This window comes from Myotis daubentonii, chromosome X (genome assembly GCF_963259705.1).
Source record: "Myotis daubentonii chromosome X, mMyoDau2.1, whole genome shotgun sequence".
In the NCBI taxonomy this organism is placed as follows: Eukaryota; Metazoa; Chordata; class Mammalia; order Chiroptera; family Vespertilionidae; genus Myotis; species Myotis daubentonii.
This window is the reverse complement of record NC_081861.1, coordinates 26,883,582-26,897,662: the sequence shown is the minus strand read 5'-3', so window position 1 is coordinate 26,897,662 and position 14,081 is coordinate 26,883,582. Positions and strand designations below refer to the sequence as shown.

Sequence of the window (14,081 nt, the reverse complement as noted above, 5' to 3'; positions counted from 1 at the left end):
TTTCTATTGTTTTAAGCCTTACCAAGTTTCTGGTAATCTGTTACCACAGCCACAGGAAGTTCATACAGTAGGTTTGTAATACTGTATAATGTAAGAAGGAATGAATGAATATGAGCAAGAATAAGATGGGAAAAGGGCAGAGTCAAGAATCAGGAGTTTGGTATTAAACATACTGTCTGAGATGCCAATGACATGTGCAAGAAAGATGTCAAGTAGGCAGTGAATATATGAAACAAGAGTGGGTAGGCGAGGTCAAAGCTAGAGATGCACACATGGAAGCCATCAACCATGGGGCCAGCTTATATCACCACTGGAGACAGTATAGTTAAGAGTTCAGAAGATGGCCAAGGAGGAAGCTGAGTTTGCAGTGCTCCTCCTATTCAGCAATGGTTCTCAACCTGAGGTGATTTTGCCATTTGCCCCTAGCCCCTCGCTGCATAGAGCATCCAGCAATGTTGGAAACATTTTTACTATTGGCATCTGTTAGGTAGAGGCCAGGGATGCTGCTAAACATGCACAAGAAAGTCCCGACAACAAAGAGTTATCTGGCACAAAATTTCAATAGTTCTGAAGTCGAGACCCTGAAGTAATAGCTTAAGTGTCCTGGATTTGTGGTTTTTTAACAGTCTGTTTTGTGCTGCACACATTTTCTTTTTAAACCCTTACTTATAAAGGCTCAGGGGAAAGATTAAGAGGAAGAAACCAATGTTCCACTATGAGATTAATGTGTAACTTTGAGCAATACACTTTCTTTTCCTGAGCTTCTGGGTCCTTTGGGTGGTTATGCATGAAGGTGGGGAGGCGGTTGATTGCATTAGCTACATTCTGAGCTTCCTGCCAGGTCCTAATGTCTTTGAGTCTCATTTTTCCCCAATAAGAGATAAATTTGCACTTGATCAAGCCATTGGGCAGAGTTTTCAAGACTAGGTGGCAAAGAGCAGAATGCAAGCTATTTCCTAGGCACAGAAACTGACTTTTCTAGAAAAGTACCAATCTCAAACATTCTAAAACCTTGAATCCCCCAAAGGACATGTGTTCTTCAGTGTCCCAATATTTTTTAAAAATCTTTATTGTTGAAAGTATTATACATGCCCATGTTTTTCCCCCATTGACCCCTTCTAGCCTGCCATCACTCCCTACCCCAGGCCTTCACCAATAGTTCTGAAGTCCATGGGTTGTCTGTGTCTATGGGTTATGCATATATGCATACAAGTTCTTTGGTTGATCTCCCACCCCCACCTTCCCTCTGAGATTCAACAGTCTGCTCCATGCTTCTACATCTCTGTATCTATTTTGTTCATCAGTTTAGTTTGTTCATTAGATTCCACATATGAGTGAGATCATGTAATACTTATCTTTCTCTGACTGGCTTATTTTGCTTAGCATAATACTCTCCAGGTCTCTCCATGCTATCTCAAAGGGTAAGAAATACTTCTTTTTTACTGCTGTATAGTATTCCATGGTGTAAATGTATCACAGCTTTTTTATCCATTCATCTACTGATGGGCACTTGGGCTGTTTCCAGATTTTAGCTATTGTAAATTATACTGCTATGAACATAGGGGTGCATACATTCTTTCTGATTGGTGTTTTGGGTTTCTTAAGATATATTCCTAGAAGTGGGATCACTGGTTCAAATGGCAGTTCCATATTTAATTTTTGGAGGTAACTCCATACTGTTTTCCATAGTGACTACATCAGTCTGCATTCCCACCAGCAGTATACTAGGGTTCCTTTTTCTAGACATCCTCACCAGCACTTGTCATTTGTTGATGGTAGCATTACAGTAGTCCCTTTAGCATTTCTTGCAGTGCTAGTTTGGTGGTGATAAATTCCTTTAGCCTTTTTTTTTTTTTTTTGGTCTGGGAAACTCTTTATTTTACCATCTATTTTGAATGATAGCCTTGCTGAATATAATAATCTTGGTTTCAGATCCTTGTGTTTCATTACCTTGAATACTTCATGCCATTTCCTTCTGGCCTGTAGAGTTCCTGGTAAAAAAAATCAGCAAATAGCCTTATAGGAACTCCTTTGTAGGTAACAAATTGCTTTTCTCTTGCTGCCTTTAAGATTCTTCATCTTTAATTTTTGACATTTTAATTATGATGTGTCTGGATATGGCCTGTATGGGGTATCCTTGCGTGGGACTCCCTGTGCTTCCTGAACTCCTGTGACTTTTTCCTTCACCATATTAGGGAAGTTTCTGCCATTATTCCTTCAAACAGGTTCGCTATCCCTTGCTCACTGTCGTCACCTTCTGGTACTCCTATGATGTGAATATTGTTTCATGTTTTCCCACAGCTCCCTCCTGTTTTTTTTCATTGTTTAATTATTATTTTTATTTTTTGGTTCTCTCATTGAGTGGTTTTTTCTACCCTGTCTTCTAATTTACTGATCCAATCCTCACCTTCCCCTAATCTCCTGTGTATTACTTCTAATGTGTTCTTTTTTTAACATTAAAAAAATTATTACTGATTTCAGAGAGAAAGGAAGGAAGAGGGAGAGACAAATAGAAACATCAATGATGAGAGAGAATCATTTATCAGCTGCCTCCTGCATGCCCCACATTGGGGATAGAGCCCACCACCTAGGCATGTGCCCTGACCAGGAATTCAAACTGTTTCCTCTTGGTTCATAGGTCGACGTTCAATCACTGAGCCATGCCAGATGGGCCCAATGTTATTCTACATTTCTGACTAGTCTCTTTTCATAATTACTATATCTTTTCTCATGCTGTTGAGCATCCTTGCCATCATTATTCCGAACTCTGTATCTGATAAATTTCTTATCTCCATTTCATTTAGCTCTTCTTCTTGAGAATTCTCTTGTTCTTTTATTTGGGGCCTGTTTTTTTATTATTATTTATTTCCCGATTTTGGCTGCCTGTTTGGATTTGTGTCTATGTATTAGGTAGATCTATGACTCCAAATCTCTAGGACAGGACAATGTCAAAAGCTGTTTGTAACTGGCCCTGAGTACCCTGTGTGGAGCTATCAGCAATCCACAGTTTGTGGCTCCCTCTGCTGGGGCTGGGTGCCTTTGGAAAGGACCAAAATGTGCACCAATGTCTGCTTTTCCTATCTCCAGTCCCAGAAGGAGATCAGGCAAAGACTCAATGGCTCCAGAGATCCGCCTCTATCTGCAGGCTATTGACCACTGGGTGGGCAAGAGGTTTCCTAATAGGGTGGGGCAATTGCTTCACCCCCAAGGTAAAAGCTGCCTAGATGGTAAAGGTATGCTGGAGAAAGATGTCCTCTGCAGTATGAGGGAATGGTTCAGCACAGGAAACTGGGATGGCTGCCTTCTGAGCTCTAACCTCAGAGCCCCCAGCCCTGGATTCTGCTCACACAGCTCTAGTACACTCTATCCTCCCTCTGCTGGAGCCCAAGGTGAGTGGCTGCACAGGGAATTTTGTGCATTGACCCTTTAAGAGGGTGCCTGCATTTACAGCCATCTTTCTCTGGAAGACACAACCCTGCTGCTTTTCACAGCTGGATGCTATGTGAGCACCCTTCTCAGTTTGGGTGCTCTGGGCTGAGGGCCCAGCTTGGGGTTTAGACCCTAGAGTTCTCAGTGGGAACCCCCACAGCTGAATTATGGCACTGGAACTTCAGTTGCTGCCTGTGGGAGCTCAGTCAGCCCTTTCTTGCCTCCGCCCTTCCTACCAGTCTCTATGCGGTATCCACTTTCCATCCTTGGTTATCAAGGTTCTCTCCAGCTAGTCTTCAGTTGATTATTCAGGATGGTTTTTCTGTATTTTAGTTGTAATTCCAGTTTAGTACTAGGAGACTGTCAGTGTAGCTTCCACTTACTCTGCTGCCATTTTGGAATTCCCCCAGTGCCCCAATATTTTGATTTGGAAATTTCTCTCCTATCACTGACAGAGCACCAACTAAGTGCCACTGTCACTGTTCTAAGTGCTCTGCATGCATCACTCCATTTAATCTTCACAATATTCTTGGAGGTAGTACCATTATTATTCTCTTTGATAGATAGAAACTAGGGACCAGAGATTCAGTAACTTGATTAAAGTCACACAGCCAGCAAATGACAGAGCTGAGATGAAAAAAATATATGCACCCCTATGTTCATTGCAGAATTATTTATAATAGCCAAGATTTGGAAGCAGCCCAAGTGTCCATCAGTAAATGATAAAACAGCTATGGTACATTTACACAATGGAATACTACTTGGCCATAAAAAGGAAGAAAATTTTACCCTTTGCAGTAGCATGGATAGACCTGGAGAATATTATGTTAAGTGAAACAAACCAGTCAAAGAAAGACTAGTACTATATTATTTCACTCATATGTGAAATTTAGTGAACAAACTGAACTAACAAGCAAAATAGAGACAGACTCACAGATAGAGAGCAGGAAAACAGCTCTGGGTTATTGTGGATGTTGAAGGCATTGAGCAAAAAAGAAAGAAAATTAGAAAGAACTCATGGACATGGACAACAGTGTGGTGATTGAAGAGCAGGAGGGGTGTTAATGGAGGTGGAAGAAGGTATAGTGGGGGATAAATGATGATGGAAAAAAATAAAATGAAGAGAAAATAAATAAAGTTTAAAAAAGAAAATAAAATAACCAAACAATAATCCCCAAACTGCCATAATACTGTGTGTGATGAGAATCAAATGAGTGGTAAACACTATAGTTGTTAAGAGGGTAGATCCTCTTGGGAAGATGTCATTGAAGAAATGAGGCTTTCTTACTGGGTAAAGAAGTGGAGATGCTATTCCAAGAAGGGGGAATAAATTGAGCTAAAGTGCAGACATGGAGTGGCGATATACACTCAGTCTTAACCTGTGCACACACACATGCACATTCATTAATTCAACAACTATTTATTAAGCACTTACTCTGTGCCATGTCCTGGAGATATATCCATTTAGGAGTCTCTCTGCAAAGGACCACAAATTTAAAAGGTGCTAAATACAATGAAATGGCAAGGATGAGAATGGGAATGAAGAGAGTAAAGATAAAAACTATGAAGATAGCCCTGGCTGGTTTGGCTCAGTGGATAGAGCATCGGCCTGTGGACTGAAGGGTCCTGGGTTCGATTTCAGTCAAGGGCACATGCCTGGGTTGCGGGCTTGATCCCCAGTGGGGGGCATGCAGGGGCAGCCAGTCAATGATTCTCCCTCATCATTGATGTTTCTATCTCTCTCTCTCTCTCCCTTCCTCTCTGAAATCAATAAAAATATATTTTAAAAAAATATGAAGATAAATTTAAGCCCTATGAAGGCAGAGATCTTTTGTTTATTCACTGATTACTCCAGAGTGCTAAGCACACTACCTAGGACATAACAGGAACTCATAAAAATGTTTGTTAAAAAAATGAATGTATCAGCAGCAACATCATCATGGTTGGAACTAGATGGCACACTAGGAGGCTAATTCCAGTTTTTTATTCAGTTCCTTCTCCTCTTTGGGTATCAATTTCCCAATTTTTACAAAAAGGTACTTTTTTCTTGGCTTTTAATTTTAAAGATGTTACATAAATAAGGTGTCCTTACCGACTTATTACATTAAGAACCACATACATAAATTTGCTCCATTGCCAGTGATATTAGGTTTGAAATTGCAAAGGGGGAAAGATACAGTGACAATGGAGAAACTGGGCAGACACCACCATAAAAAAAAATCAAACTAACATGGTCTTGTGTCCTAAAGTTTCAGCATATATTGTTGATCATTGCCTGAATCCGTTATTAAGATGGTTGCACAATGGTAATATGCTAATTCTTATGATTTGTTCTATAGTTATTTTTCACACTCTTCTGGAAAAGTTGATTTTTAAGGACTTTTCTGGCTCAGATGTTCTGTGCTTCTAAAATTAAACCTGATTTCATGTATCTAGTAATGGGTACTTTGGAGAGTAGGACCATTGACAAATGAAGCTATTCTTGGAACCGCTGAATAAGACATGGATCCCAGGTTTCTGGCCCAGTTAGGGAGGCAAACAAGCTCATATGGGTTATGAGGGCTCAGGAAGGAAGGAATAACCCTTTGGCCAATGGCTCCTCCTGTCTAGAACAGGGTTATTAAGCCTGGCCTTGCCACAGGTGACTCCCTATCTGCTTTTGACTATAAAATGTAAGCTAATCAGATATTTTAGGACAGTGGTCAGCAAACTGCAGCTGGCGAGCCACATGCGGCTCTTTGGCCCCTTGAATGTGGCTCTTCCACAAGATACCACATGCAGGCACGCATGTACAGTGCGATTGAACTTCGTGGCCCATGCGCAGAAGTCAGTATTTTGTGGAAGAGCCACACTCAAGGGGCCAAAGAGCCGCATGTGGCTTGCAAGCCGCAGTTTGCCAACCACTGTTCTAGGAGAAGTGTCACATAAATCCCTTTATTTTTTTTTTTTTTAATATATTTTATTGATTTTTTACAGAGAGGAAGGGAGAGAGATAGAGAGTTAGAAACATCGATGAGAGAGAAACATCCATCAGCTGCCTCCTGCACATCTCCCACTGGGGATGTGCCCGCAACCCAGGTACATGCCCTTGACCGGAATCGAACCTGGGACCTTTCAGTCCGCAGGCCGACGCTCTATCCACTGAGCCAAACCGGTTTCGGCCACATAAATCCCTTTAAAGCCAAACTCAAACAGTAAGTGGAGATAAAGCAAGAGGGCATATGAACTCTTCAATTGTGAAACCAAGATGTCATTTCATCCTTGCCCAATTCATAAGTGGTAGAGATAAGTCCAAGAAATATGTGCAACATTATTTTGTGTGTGATTGATTTGTTCAGTTTCAATGCTTTCTTCTTCCCTTCCTCTATCTCCAGAATTTTCAGTGAAATTTCAGTACATTAAGAAAAATCAAGAGTTACATAACTTTAAAGTTTTCACTTTTTCTGTAACTGAAGCTACAAAATTGATTTTTCTTTTGTGGATTCAGCAGTGAAACGAGATTTGGCTTAGTCCCTTGGGTCCTGGAATCATCCTATAACTTCCATGGCCATTTCTCCCACTATCTGCAGAGATTCTAGAGATGTCACCTAGAGCACTATTTCTCCATCATTGCAGGCCTAGCCAATCTCCATCATAAATATCAAAAATGGAGGGGTGAATTTCAAAAACTGCTTCAGATGGGCCTACTTGAGGGAGACTAAAATCTAGGTTCTTTTTCTAGAAGAAAGTCTATTGGGCTCTCACCATATGATGGTACAAATATCTGTCACAAATATTTTCCACTATGGATTGCCAGAGGTTTGCAAACAGTGGCCTGGTATCATTTATCTTTCTCTGCTTCCCCACACAGGCTAATTCATCCCAGACTGAAAAAAGATGATAGGGTTGGCTTTTGGTAAAATCTGGGATAGGTAGGGTTCTTTCACAATTCTGTCCACAACACCAAGCCCAAAAATGGACTGTCTATGCAACTTTTAAAAATACTGCAAAATCACTCATGCTAGCTATTTGTGGCAAGAGGCTTGGAAGGATAATTATTATGCCATGAAAGGCCTCTGGAGCTGCCACAAATCAACACTGGCTTTGTGTCCAACCCCTCTTGGTGCCCACATTAGTCAGTGTGGGGACCATGTGTAAGGCCTGAAAATTGAGTTGGGCATCTTCAATCATGTTGGCCTAGATCTAAAGGCAAAAGCTAAGTTGGCATGCCCCCACTATAGGCAAGGTGACAGAAGTCTCTTGTATACTGCCTGATTGGATTGATCTGGGTTGGAATGCTCAGAAAGAGAGAGGATGATCTTCTGTCACCCTCCTGGGAAGCTGGCCACATCAAGTGATGATCAGTCTTGGACTAGAATTGGGCAGACGGATGGAATTAGAGAAAAGGACTGAGGATGGGACTTTTATATGACATGCACGAAATTGGTGGGCTTACCAAGAGTCTAAGTTGAGTTCCAAGGGGGGAAAAAAGTCCACTGGTGCTATGAGTTTTTCCCCATTACCCTCAAGAGAAGGATCCCTTTTGCATATTTCAGCCTCATCCCCAACTACATGAAGACAAATAAATGTGCCTTCAAAACTTCTAAGGGGAACTCAGGATTTGGCATCATTCAGGAACTAAGAGAGTTTTTAGGAATTGAATCTCATCTCTTCAATAGCTGGAATTGTATCAAGTGTTCTTCCATTAAAAAGCAACAACACTGCAGTTGTTCTCTGCTTTGGTCTAGTACCTTTTTATTTATACTTCTGCTACCAACGAATTAAAAACCTCACCCTAACTGGTTTGGCTCAGTGGATAGAGCGTCGGCCTGCGGACTGAAGGGTCCCAGGTTCGATTCTAGTGAAGGGCATGTACCTTGGTTGTGGGCACAACCCCAGTAGGGGATGTGCAGGAGGCAGCTGATCAATGTTTCTCTCTCTCATTGATGTTTCTAACTCTCTATACCTCTCCCTTCTTCTCTGTAAAAAAATCAATAAAAATATATTTTTAAAAATCTCAGTATTTTCATACTTGCATTCCAAGGATGTGTCCTAGCTACTTCCCATTGCCCTATTAAGCATGGCTTTGTAGCTAGTCCACTTCATACAAAGTCATCCACCATTTAATAGCTTCAGTGCCCTCAGGTCAGATGTTCATCCATGACTAAAGAAGTAACCATTCAAGTTTCAAAGAATAGTCTAGGGCTATTTTCTTCAGCAAGAACCATGGGCCATGTAGTTTCCCTTACAAGGAAATGGTGGAGATGCCAGAATCCATAACTTACATATCTGGTCTAAGATTTCTGTCAGCATAATGGCTTGGGAAGAGAGATAATTACAGCCCTACTGGAAAGCCATTATATCAGAATATGTAAATGGTTACCTCTTTCAGCTTTGCCTAAAGCTGGTCCTAGGCATATCCCTTGAATCACATAGAGTACATATAGGGCCATCCCTAACTTGAACTATGTAAGAAGACAGCCTCACTCTAGCTTCTTTTTTTGATGGTAGAAGGTGATAGTGGAGAATAAATGGCCTTTCCCAGCTTGGAAGGCTGCCTAGCTTGTCCAGAGGGCCTCAGCAGAGCAGCTGTCAGCCTCCAGGGAGAAATAGTTTTGGCCCTGCTAAGTGAGTAGCCATATGTCATGTGCCCTTCCTGAGGAACATGTTCCAACTTGTGTACCCTGCTACTATTTGAGCTGTTGAAAGTAGACCCAGCAGGAACTAAGCATCTCCAGCATTAGGCAGCAACACCAGATGATTACTTTTACTGAGTTGAGGCTTAGAGTGAAATAGGAGCTGAGCCTAGCACCAGAGACATAGGAATCCCTTTTCAAATTCCTCACTCCAGTGCCACTGTCCTTTCACTTAGGTTAGCTCCAAAAATAGTGCCCATTCGTTGCCACAGGCTGGTGGGTTCAGGGAGGAGAAGCATGCAAATATATGGAATACAGAAGGCTAAACAAAATGACATATTTTCTTTTTTTTGGTCAGGACTGGGGAAATACTGGTTATTTCATTTGAATGGAAAAACTGTGTCGGGAGTCTAGTGCCTGGTAGAAGAACAGGTAAGGTCTTCTGAGAAGAGCTCAAGCTTGAACTTAAAAGCAAATTTTCCAATAACAGAGGGCTAACCAGAATTTTTCAAGTAGTGGACTCTGTACATATCTTTGACAAGGAAAATTCAACATTTTGTACATTTGGACCTGTGGGGGAGAGGGGGAGGTAGGCAACAGTGGCTCTTTGGCACTATAAAAGCTTGTGTTCCCTTACCAGGACATGTAACCAATATTTTCTCTGCCTAGTATCTAAGGAGTCATTTTAAGACAGACATCTGTTCAGCAATCTGAGAGCCCTAGACAGAAGACAGAGACATTCATTTACCTTTACTCATAGTGCAGAGGCCAGGGGGACTGATTTTGTGACACTGTTCTATCCTGGCCTGTATCGCAGTTGATCTGGGAAGAACAATCCAGGATGACACTGAGGCACTGTCCAAACGGCCTTGGATTACAAAGTGAGCCCCAAAAGTCAGCTAGGAGAATACTTTGGAACCTGAAACAGATGTAAGCCAAGAGGCCCTAATTGGAGGACTGCCATTGATGAGGTTACAATGTGGTGGATTGGAAGAGTACTCATCCAGGAATCAGGACATCTGGGCTTTAGCCCACAATTAACTCACTTTATGACCTTGAGCAAATCCATCTCTTTCTCTGAGCTGCTCTCTCCCTTGTTTGTGCAACTAAGGGTGGAACTATGTGAATTAGGAGTCTTCCTACAGCTCTGTCATTCTATGATTTGAAGATAGGGAAGTTGATGGCCAAGACTATGTCTTGCAGGGTATAATACCAAACCTAGTGCATACCAAAGAGGGGCAGAATCACTAGTTTTTACTCTCTTGTGGGCTACTTAGTTTTATTGAAAAGTAAATAAACAGAGGAAAATGCCTTTTTCTGGCTGTAAATCCCACTTGATCTCAGCCATCCATCTTGTTTAGCACAGGGAGATCTAGGTGAGAGAGTGTGAAATACTTGGTATAAGCCCTGTTTACTGCTCAACCTTGAAACCAAGCCCTTCCCCGGGTGGGTCAGCAGGGGTGAGCTTCCTCAAGGTATATATATATATATATATATATATATATATATATATATATATCCTCCTTCAACTTCCTACAAATCATAGACAGAAGACAATGGGTCTTAGTTTGAGCTCTATATTCATTAGCCATACAGAAAGACATGTGCTGAGGGCCAGCAATGACCCTAAATAAATTTGAGAAGGAGCCTAGGCTTCTCTTGGTGGCTCCCTTCCAGAATCCCAATTGCAGCTTGTCCTTTGCCCCTAACTCTTCATCCAACATGACCTATAATCATGGTTCTTATCCTTCATATTGGAAAACAATGGGATGAACTAATTCCAATAAGAAATTGTGTGATTATTCAAGAAGTGACAATAGCCTACCCTTTAAGAGGACTTGCAATTTAATAGGGGGATATGTACAAATCCTAAAGTTTTCTTAGTGCCCCTCAAATCTTGTGCCACTCTTCAGACTGATGTATCAGTAAAGAGATTATGAAAGTGATGTTGGCATTAAAGCTCTGTAACAGATTGATCATGGAAGGGGCTAGATAGAAATAAAGTGCAGCCCTAACTGGTTTGGCTCAGTGGATAGAGCGTCGGCCTGTGGGCTGAAGAGTCCCAGGTTCGATTCCAGTCAAGGGCATGTACCTTGGTTGCGGGCATTATCCCCAGTAGGGGGTGTGCAGGAGGCAGCTGATCAATTTTTTTCTCTCCTCAATATTTCTAACTCTCTATCCCTCTCCCTTCCTCTCTGTAAAAAATCAATAAAATATATTAAAAAAGAAATAAAGTGCAAATTCAAAAATCACTTGAAATTACCACAGAAAATATGTGTTATAGTTTCCTCATCTAAAAGCACCTATAAACTTCTTGTTAAACCCAAACTCCCCTTTTACCCATATCAACGATAAGAAACATCTTTACAGTTTCCTTTGGACCATCAGTGGAGTCTGTCTTAGGTTAGATTTAAGATCGTTTGGCAAGTTCATTCCTGAAAAATATGATATGAGCCCTGACCAGTGTGGTTCAGTTAGTTAGGGGTTGTCCCGTGTACCAAAAGATTGCTGGTTCCATTCTCAGTCAGGGCACATGCCTGTGTTGCAGGCTTAATCCCCCCAGGGGGTGGTTGGTGCAGGAGGCAGCTGATTCATGTTTCTCTCTCACATTGATGTTTCTCTCCCTGCCTCCTCTCACTCTAAAAATCAATAAAAATGTTTTTAAAAATGTGATGTGAGAATCTTCTGGTTGCTAGAATCTTCTATGCCTTGGCATACCCTTTTCTTTCTTATCACTCTATGACAAAAGAGTGATGTAATGGAAAGGGCACTGGACTTGAATTTGTGCCTTAATAAAATCTATCTAACCTCTTTAAGCTTCACTTTCTTAATCCATAAAATGAGGGGAATAATAGTACTTACCTCATAAGTTTGAGATCTAAATGAGATAATGTTTATATAAAGCACCTAGCACAATGTCTGGCACATTGTCATTTCTCAATACATAGTAATTATTATTAGTTTTAGTGAGGCCTCACAGTACATACCTGGGGCTGTGTGATAACTATGGGCACTTGGAAGTAAGCCTGTAGACCAGTGGTTCTCAACCTTTCTAATGCAGCGACCCTTTAATACAGTTCCTCATGTTGTGGTGACCCCCAACCATAAAATTATTTTCCTTGCTATTTCATAACTGTAATTTTGCTACTGTTATGAATCATAATGTAAACATCTGATATGCAGGATGTATTTTCATTGTTAGAAATTGAACATAATTAAAGCATAATGATTAATCACAAAAACAATATGTAATTATATGTGTGTTTTCTGATGGTCTTAGGGGACCCCTGTGAAAGGGTCGTTCGACCCCCAAAGGGGTCGCGACCCACAGGTTAAGAACCGCTGCTGTAGACTATTGAAACTAGTTCTGGTCGCCATTAGTCTGAGGTGAGAACAGTCGATAGAGGGGTGCAAAAAGGAGAATAAAACCTTTAACTTGAAGAAGCAAAACTATGCTCCAAGGAAGCATCATCATCACTATAGCAGCAACAGCAGCAGCCAACCCCGGCACCAATACCTGCAGAAGGGCAGCAAGCCAGCAACCAAAATGAAGGCTTGACTATTAAACTGAAGACTTTTAGGGATCCAGGAGAGAAGACCTTCACCTAATGTAGCTGGCTCTTTGTGTACAATCTTCCTCCTGATATCACTGAGGAGGAATTGAGGGAATATTTGAGAAATATGGGAAGGCAGGCAAAGTCTTCATTCATAATGATAAGGGCTTTGGCTTTATCTGCCTGGAAACACAAACTCTAGCAGAAATTGCTAAAGTAGAGCTGGACAACATGCCACTCCGTGGAAAGCAGCTGCATGTGTACTTTGCCTGCCATAGTGTATCCCTTACAGTATGAAACCTTCCTCAGTATGTGTCCAACAAACTGCTTGAGGAAGCCTTTTTTGTGTTCAGCCAGATGGAGAGGGACATAGTTATTGTGGATCATTGAGGAAGGCCCTCAGCAAAAGGCATTGTTTAATTCTCAGGGAAGACAGCTGCTTGGAAAGCTCTGGGCAGAAGCAGTGAAGGCTCCTTCCTGTTTACCACATTTCCTCTGCCTGTGACTGTGGAGCAGTTAGATGGACCAGTTAGATGATGAAGGAGGACTTCCAGAGAACCTGGTTATGAAGAACCAGCAATTTCACAAGGAGAGGGAGGAGCCACCTAGATTTGCACAGCCTGGCTCCTTTGAATATGAGTATGCCAATCACTGAAGGCATTCATTGAGATGGAGAAGCAGCAACAGGATCAAGTGTATCACAACATCAAGGAAGCTCAAAAAACTGGAGATGGAGATGGAGGCTGCTCACCATGAGCACCAAGTCATGCTAATGAGGCAGGATTTGATGAGGCATCATGAAAGACTTTGGAGGATTGAAAAACTGTACAATCAAGAAGTGCAAAAACGAAAGCAGCTGGAGCTCAGGCCAGGGGAGGAGCACAGACAACATGAAGAAGAGATGCCATGACAGCAGGAAGAATTCAAGGGTTTCTTCCCTGATGCCAGGGAGCAGGAGATACAAATGGGCCAGATGGCTATGGGAGGTGCTATGGGCATAAACAACAGAAGTGTCATGCCCCCTGCTCCTATGCCGGCTGATACCTCAGCTCCTCTAGAAACTTCCGCTACAATGCCAGATGGAACCTTGAGATTGCCCCTACCAACTACCAAATGTTTTGGCCACACTGCTACAATGGAAGGAACAGGAACAATTGGTGGAACACCTCCTGCATTCAACTGTGCAGATCCTGGAGCTGAATTTTCTCCAAACAAAAATCGCTGACTAATAAAATTGAAGTATCTAGTTTCTCAAAACCCTTAAGAGAAGGACACTTTTTTGGGCTAGCCAGAATTCTACCCTGGAAACGTGTTAGAGATTCCTCCCAATAGTTAGGTCTTCCCTGCCTGTACTACTCTAGGGAATATGCTAGAGGCAGTGGGCAAGGGAGGGGCAATAGTTAACAAATCAGTTCTGTGTGATATATCATTTAATCATAACTGTGTGATGCATTCCTGAAGTCTCATGTGATTACTGAGGGCC

The 14,081-nt window shown here is 41.8% G+C and overlaps 1 pseudogene; it reads left to right on the top strand.

Moving 5' to 3' along the window:
• The first annotated feature begins 340 nt into the window (after positions 1-340).
• LOC132224542 (non-POU domain-containing octamer-binding protein-like) lies at positions 341-13,823 on the top strand (annotated as a pseudogene).
• The last annotated feature ends 258 nt before the right edge of the window (positions 13,824-14,081 follow it).